The sequence below is a fragment of the Bison bison genome, unplaced genomic scaffold, assembly GCF_000754665.1.
Source record: "Bison bison bison isolate TAMUID 2011002044 unplaced genomic scaffold, Bison_UMD1.0 scf7180017864490, whole genome shotgun sequence".
Lineage (NCBI taxonomy): Eukaryota > Metazoa > Chordata > Mammalia > Artiodactyla > Bovidae > Bison > Bison bison.
In genome coordinates this window covers 7,271,667-7,277,462 of record NW_011495049.1, presented here as the reverse complement: position 1 = coordinate 7,277,462, position 5,796 = coordinate 7,271,667, and positions in this window count along the sequence as shown.

Below are 5,796 nucleotides of genomic sequence, written 5' to 3'. Positions count from 1 at the left end.
GTTTTTCCAGTGGTCATGTATGGATGTGAGAGTTGGACTGTGAAGAAGGCTGAGCGCTGAAGAATTGATGCTTTTGAACTGTGGTGTTGGAGAAGACTCAAGAGTCCTTTGGACTGCAAGGAGATCCAACCAGTCCATTCTAAAGGAGATCAGCCCTGGGATTTCTTTGGAAGGAATGATGCTAAAGCTGAAACTCCAGTACTTTGGCCACCTCATGAGAAGAGTTGACTCATTGGAAAAGACTCTGGTGCTGGGAGGGATTGGGGGCAGGAGGAGAAGAGGACGACAGAGGATGAGATGGCTGGATGGCATCACTGACTCTTGGACGTGAGTCTGAGTGAACTCCGGGAGTTGGTGATGGACAGGGAGGCCTGGCGTGCTGCGATTCATGGGGTCACAAAGAGTCGGACACGACTGAGTGACTGAACTGAACTGAATGCTCATGCACAGTAATACTCATTGACATCTGGGGGAAACTAAGATACAAAAACTAGTATCTTAAGACAGCTAAATTTGTTAGTTAATTTTTAACATTAAATTTGTCAAAACTGTATCCAGGCCATAAAACATCTGTTCCCTCTCCTGCACTCAGAGACATGACTCTCCTATAGTTGCCTAATATTTCATATTTGCCAGGCTAATATTAAAATAAGCATAGATACTCGACAAACATTCATCTTTCCTTCTCAGTTTCAAATTCTGCTGAATCTCACAGTAAAGTCCTATTTGGAGGTGGTGGAACTCCCCCTACCCAACATGATGAATACATTCCTAGAAAAGATAAAAAAACAGGGGCCTCATTGGCTTATAAAAGTGCTAGCAGCATAAAACAGGGGAGAATGCCATCTCAGTAGTATAATAAGAAAATCTGGAATCTGAGAGAGAACAATTAGTTTCTATTACAAAAAATAAAACAGGATAGCAAAAGACAGATAAATCAACCTCTGTTTTCATTAAGCCAAACCCATAGGTCATTTAAATAAAGGTTGAAGAGATGTGCCAGGGAGTATGTTGAACACAATGTATTAAACCTTAAACCTTCAATAACCAAAACTTTTTACCTGCCTAGCAGAAAGAGATGTGATTTCACTGTCAACCAAATTGTTGTCATGTGAGTAAAATGCATTTAAGACTTTAAAACCAAGGCTCTTTTACTCATTAAAGTCTTCTAGTGCTTCATTAATCTTAATAGTATAATCTAGTTCTGATTGAAGTGCACCTGAATGCAGTTAGTGCCTCATCAGCTCTGATGAGCTCCAAGTAATTCAAGCCAGGTCTGCAGAGTGATCACAAATTATGTGTCTCTGTTTACATCTACTCTAGGCCTGTTTGCCCATGTCTTCAGCAGCACAGCTTTTACATTCCAGGAGCCGAGTGGCTTCTTTTTGATTTCTCTTACTGTAGAGATTTTTATTTTCAGAGCTGCCTTTATACTAAAAACTGAGTTTTGTGCAAACAACAACAAAAAAGATTTTGTGGAGATGCCAAAATATGACATTTCTTCTCCAAACCTTCAGACTGAATACAGATATAGAATATAGATATGAGTCAAATGCATTTTTGAAAAGTTGGGCGTCTGATGTCTATGTTAAAGAGTAAATGAATATCAGTTCTGCATTTCCATTGTAACTCTGTTTCAAAAAACTCTTTTTAGAAAAACCTCTTCTTGGGACTTCCCTGGCAGTCCAGTGGTTAAGACTCCATACTCTCAATGTAGGGGATAGAGGTTCTTTGGTTTTGTCTCAGATCCCAGGCAGGTCTTTTAGTCTTCCAGATGGCTAACCTCCATTATGTGCAGATTTTTCTAGTTTAATTCTCAGAGGGCAGTTTTATTTACTTTCTCTTTTTTTGAGAGTTTTGAGGCTCCCTCCGATATGTTGTATTCCTCAGTAAAATTTTAAATCCTTGTATAGTTCCCTACACATGAGAAAAAGAGTATTTCTACCATAGAGAGATTGTGATTATTTCATTTCTACCTTGATTATTAGATTAAATACAGTAGATATTGCATAATTTGTACCAAAATTTTCCTCCATTAAAATTACTAGCAACTATATATCCTTTCACATTAAAAAATTAGCCTTGCTTAAATGTCAAATTTTCTAATTTTTTTGGTCACACAGCATACAAGATTCTTAGTTCCCTGACCAGGGATCAACCCCATGCCCTCTGCAGTGGAAGCACTGAGTCTTAACCACTGGATCACGAGGGAAGTCCCTAAATGTCAAATTATTAAAAGTTGTTATGAAACATTTTTGACATTCAAAAAGGAATAAAAGACTTTTTATGTCTGGGGACCAGCAGGTGAGAAGAATCACCATTGTGAAAGGGGTAACCACCAAAAATCATAGAAGTCAGAAAACAGTGGAACAAACTAGAGCTGAAAGAAGGGGGTAAAAGTAGAGAACTTAATGTTTATCAAGTCAGGTAATTAGGTCTGTGTCTTCAAGAATATGAATTTCATCCCATTAATGTGTTGTGAGATCAATTTAGAGTACTACAATCAGCATTTTTTTTTAAAACTGAGAGAATAATACAGAATAGAAAAATATCAGAGTGCATCTCACATAGTAAGGTTAAGTATTATCACCTGAAACTTTTATTTGGGTTTTACATATACAAACATACACACTCACTATCTTACTCATATATGAAAAATATCTATAATGGATTCTAAGGTAAAAATATATTTCTTCCCAGAGGTTACAGTGAAAGAAAAAAAATGTAAGTCACTGTCTTATATTATTTAATCATCATAAAAACTTTGTAAGGCAAATTATCTTCATTTACAAATGAAACCAAGACTCTATTGAGTTAGATAATTTGCCCTTGGTCACACAGCTATAGTGGCTCAGGCTGAATTCAAGGCAAATCTTTTGACCTCAAAACTTCTTCCAGATGCTTTCACAACATGCTCTTTTAAAACTTTGGCCTGAAGAATAGCCATTTCTGCATAAGGAGACATACTGCGGCAGCACAGAAGTCAAAAATAAGGACCCAAAGAAGAGAGCCAGAATGGTTTCCCAGGCCTCAAAGCCTACTCCAGCTGCATTCTGCCGCAGATACAAGGAACATCATAAATTCTAAAAGCCCCGTGACACAAAACCACGCTCTGTTCACATCATTGCTTGATGAATATTGATTAAAGGAGACTTAGTAAATGAAACTATTTGCATGATCTGATGCCTTCAGCTGAAAGATATGGCATTCAATTAGAATTTTAATTAATAGTTGTCTTTTTATCTCTTTCAATTGACTCATCTTTTACATAAAATCTCTTATTTTCACTGTAACACTGCCAATGCGCTTCTTTCTTGAATAGCAAAAGAGACCACAACTTCTGCAAAGAGGATCATATCACTCAAACAGTTGGCAATATTTGAGGAGAAAGGATATTCTTGTATCCAATTTAAGTGCTATTACATGCTCTGAAAACTGAAGAGCTGTCAGAGGAGGATATTTGATGAATATGGAAGATGTCAACAAAAACTGAGGTGCTAGATTGAATATTTAGGAATCCATTAGCTTTGTTTAAATGACTGCCTTTAGTTATGAATATCCGGCTCTGAAAGAGTAAAGTCACATGTAAGAACATTCCTGGTAATACAATAAAGGGTACTGACCCACAAATCAAGAGTTTCAAATGTAAACAAGATAATTTAAACCTTAGGAAGTCTATGGTCAAGCCAACATTAAATGCAAACAGTGCGGTTATTGATGATTAGAAATAAAGATGAGCAATGAATTAGGTAAAAATGCAACAAAAAAGGAGAGAGATGTTAGCTTAGTTAATTCTTGTTGTTAATAATGTTGCTTTGGATGTCATAGTATAGATGACAAGGCTTGCTTTCTTTTTAATATATAGTATATAATTTTATACCATTGCTTATTTTTTAGTTCTTCTTCTATAAAACAAAAATTAAAAAATTGGTATATACTTCTATCTAATCTCTTCAAGCTCATTTATGCTTATGTTCTTCAGATGCATGAATTTGCCTTCATTTACCACTTATCTCATCAGACCTTTCAGAGGAGCGATCGTCAGATCTGTTGGTTTGTTTGCCCTAAAGAATAGTTTTAAGGTATATTCAGAGATAGATTATTATCATAATAATGATTCCTTTTTCATTATTTAACAAGCAAACTTTTACATGGTACTTAAAATGTGTTGAGCATTCCTAAGTGAACTTTACAAATATTTTGTCCTCCCAACGACCCTAGGAAAGAGGCATCATCATTCTCATTTTACACAAAAGAACTTGAAGAACTTAGAGACTAAGTCAATTACTTAATGCCATATAATGGGAGAGTTGGGACTTGTATTCAAGAAACGTGCTGTAGAGTCAACATGCTCGGCCATGATGCGTCCTCTCAGCCCTCCATCCCTCGTCCCCAGCATGCCACTCACTGTCGAGGTCATGCTCCCTCTTATGTCTACGGGCAGTGGTGTGTAGAATGGCCCTCCACCCCATTCCATTCGGAGGATGTTCAGGGGAATATCACAATATCCTGAACTACATTGGGTGTGCCTTCCTCTTCTAAATTTCGACCACATATCTGTCACTCAAAAGTTAGTATGGTGCCTATTAGCATCAGCACAAGTGGATTATTTTTATACTTTATAAAAAGGAGGGACAACAATGCTTATATTATAGCAATGATGTATCTTCACTGTAGCATCTACAGTACTCACAAAATGCAGAACGTGATCTCATTCCTGTTATTCAAAGTATTTTTCTATTCATGTGGAGCAGTTTTAGAGTTACAGAGTTAGTTGCTCCCACTAACTCTTACTGTGCTCTTCAGGTTACAGACATCACAGGATGGATGGAAAAGAATAACAAGATTCGAGAGATAAGTATCTGCATGCTGAGGGAAGAATTCAGCTATCGAATTATACTAAATATGTTTTCAGTGTTTGAGACATCAAATTTTGGATTGTTTCTGAGAGACCGAACGTACAAACAGACAATGGCCAGACTATCCGTGAAAACAGAACTCTGACTCACAACCTTGGCAGCATCCAATTCAAGAAGCAGACCGCAATCTCTGAAGCCATCAGCTTTGAGACTGGGCTTGGTCAGTGATTCCCAGTTCCCCTCATTTTTGCCCCTGCTTCCAATTCAGGACCAGCCAGAGAAAGCCAAATAATACTCTCCCAACCACTTACTTAGATATCCCACTTCCAGTCAGTCTGCCTCCAATCTCCCCAGGCCTACCACACCACCCAGAGCACAGCTGAGCACACCCTTCTTTTTCACCAGAAAGCTTTCCTATGCCTGCTTTTGAGTTTTTGCCAAATTTAAGTTGGCGAAGGTGGCTGACTCCCTTGCTACAGCAAGCCCTGCATAAATAGCCTCTATTTGTCCTCATCTATATAGTCTTTCGGAGAAGGTGATGGCACCCCACTCCAGTACTCTTGCCTGGAAAATCCCATGGATGGAGGAGCCTGGTGGGCTGCCGTCTATGGGGTTGCACAGAGTCGGACACGACTGAAGCAACTTAGCAGCAGCAGCAGCAGCATATAGTCTTTATTTCAAGAGAAATGAATCTCCTCTCACTCTACTTACCAGAAAACTGATTACATTAGTTCTTCATTTTCCAATGGTGTCTGTAGGGATTTGCTGAAAGGTTACCATCTAGATAGTTGGAAGGTTTCTAGATTTGTGCGAAGTGGTCTTACAAATATGAGATTTATCATTGTCCTAAAATATTTTTACTTCCTGCCACTTGTAATTGGATGTGTTTACCCATCTTAATAGCATCAAAAAAGAAAAAAAATCAGGAAAACACACC